The following is a 2,221-nucleotide window of genomic DNA, read 5'->3' as shown; positions in this document are numbered from 1 at the left end:
TGCATGACTTTTTCCGGCAAATTTCCCCGAAAAAATTTCCGGCTTCCTTCGCTCCCTGTCCGCTCGGCTCGGAAAATTTGCTCGCCCCCCCAAGCTGGGGGGGGATAAAAATGATTTTTTTTATTTTAATTGGTTTTCAGCATTTCCTTTTCCCTTTTTTTTATAAATAAATTTCATTTTAGAGTGTTTAACCCGATTTAAATTTTAGAAAAAATGATTTTCCTTTTAAATTATGGCACGAGGAAAGAATCATGATTAAAAGACTCATTTCAAAATATTTGATTTTAAAAATAGAAAAAAAGTTTACATGCAGGGGACATAAACCCCGCCTAAGGGAGTTGAGATGGCGTCCTTGGGTTTAAAAGAACAGGGAATTTTATGATATTTTTTTACTGTTTTTATATAGACTATTTGCCTGTAGGTTTTTTTTGATTTTCATATTCATGGTAGTTACATGCAATAAAAAAAGATTTCTGTGAAGAAAATTTCTTAAAAAGTTATGCTTTTGGGTTTAAAAACTTTCCAAAATCATTTTGGGGAAATACGCATTCTGATGAAAATCTCCGTCAAAAGCGCTTCTTTTTCCTTTTCATCTTTTACAAAGACACCAGTGCCCACCGGGGCAGAAATGTTGCAGAGACGCCGTTCCCAAAGAAAAAAATTTGTTTTAGTCTGAGTCATGCCCCAGCGATATGGCCGCATGACACAAACTTTGGGCGACGTTGACGAACTGCGTGTTTTTGGGATTTTAATCATTCTTGTTTTGCGCGTTCGCTTTTTTCATTTTCCCTGGGACACCCAACATCTTTTTTCTATTGGGTTAAATTTTTTTTGAAATGCACAAGAATGCCCCTTTTACAAAAAAATTTCGATTGGAATTTTGTTTTTTTGTTCCCCTTTGGAATGGGTTAGTGATCAAAAAGTCAACATAAACCCACTTATGGAAAAATTTTTCCATTTTGGGAAAGTGTGTACTCAGCCCGTTTTTGACCGGGGACGAAGTCAAAAAACACACACTTGTAAAATTTTTACACATATATCATATCCATACTTTTAAAACGTATTTATATAAGTATTTTTTACATAAATGCAAATATATTCCAAAAAATATAGTACAAATATAGGGTGTCAAACGCATAATTCAAAAAAAACTTTTTAGCCTCGAATTTTTTTCATGATGGAAAGTAATGCATGATTAAGAAACTCAACATTCATAATTAACCATCATTTCATCATAATTTTATTTCATAAATTGAATAAAGTTTAAATACAGGCATGTAACATAATAGCAGCCCGTGTCATGACATTTATTTACTGTTTCTATATATATGAATATTTAAGTATAATATGATTTTTTATGATTGTGCAAATTCATGGTATTTGTTCCCTTTAAATTTTCAGTTAAAAAAAAATACTGTGAAGAAAATTTTCACAAAAAGTATGAATGAGATGAATAATTCCCAATTCTTTTCAAAAAAATACGTCAATCATTTAAAAGGTTTTCTCGAAGTAAACGCGCATTTTTCCTAAAATTCCTTCCTCTTTTTCCACGTAGCTGTAGGGAGTAAAGCGACCCACTCTCACGCACTCTCCCTCTTTGCATTTCTGCTACAGCGCCCACAGGCCCCAGCGGGCCAGAAATGCTGCAGAGCCCCTTTTCCCCAAATGGAAATTTTTTTGGCGTCTGAGTCACCCCCCGCGAGGCAGGGGCCGATGATACAAAATGTGGCCCGGACTTTTCGGGAAACTGGTGCTTGGCCTTTTTATCTCTTGCTTTTGCTTTCATTGTTTCTTTACATTTTCCGTGGGGCGCCACCAAAAACTTTCTTTTTTGGATAACATCTCTCACAAGAGTGCCTTGACCCAAAAAATTTGGATTGATTTTTTTTTCGTTTTTTTCCCCCTTGGAAAAGGTTTTGCATCAAACATTTTATAAATAAGCCAAGAGGGGAAAATTGTACTAAACCGTTTCTGACCGGGTGCGAAATTTATTTATTTTACCTGTATATATTTTTAATATATAAATACCATACTTTTATAGTAATAACAAGTAGTATACTAAATACAAAGATATAATAATGCAAATATATATACATATAATTTAAATTGATATATTATAATATATATATATATTATATATATGGAAAAATATCAAAAAAATCAATACAAATTTATATACGACCTTGTATAGTTTGTGTATATAATCATATACATAGATTTT

Source organism: Penaeus monodon, chromosome 34, assembly GCF_015228065.2.
Source record: "Penaeus monodon isolate SGIC_2016 chromosome 34, NSTDA_Pmon_1, whole genome shotgun sequence".
Lineage (NCBI taxonomy): Eukaryota > Metazoa > Arthropoda > Malacostraca > Decapoda > Penaeidae > Penaeus > Penaeus monodon.
The sequence above is the reverse complement of the archived record's forward strand: the minus strand, read 5'-3'. Positions refer to the sequence as shown.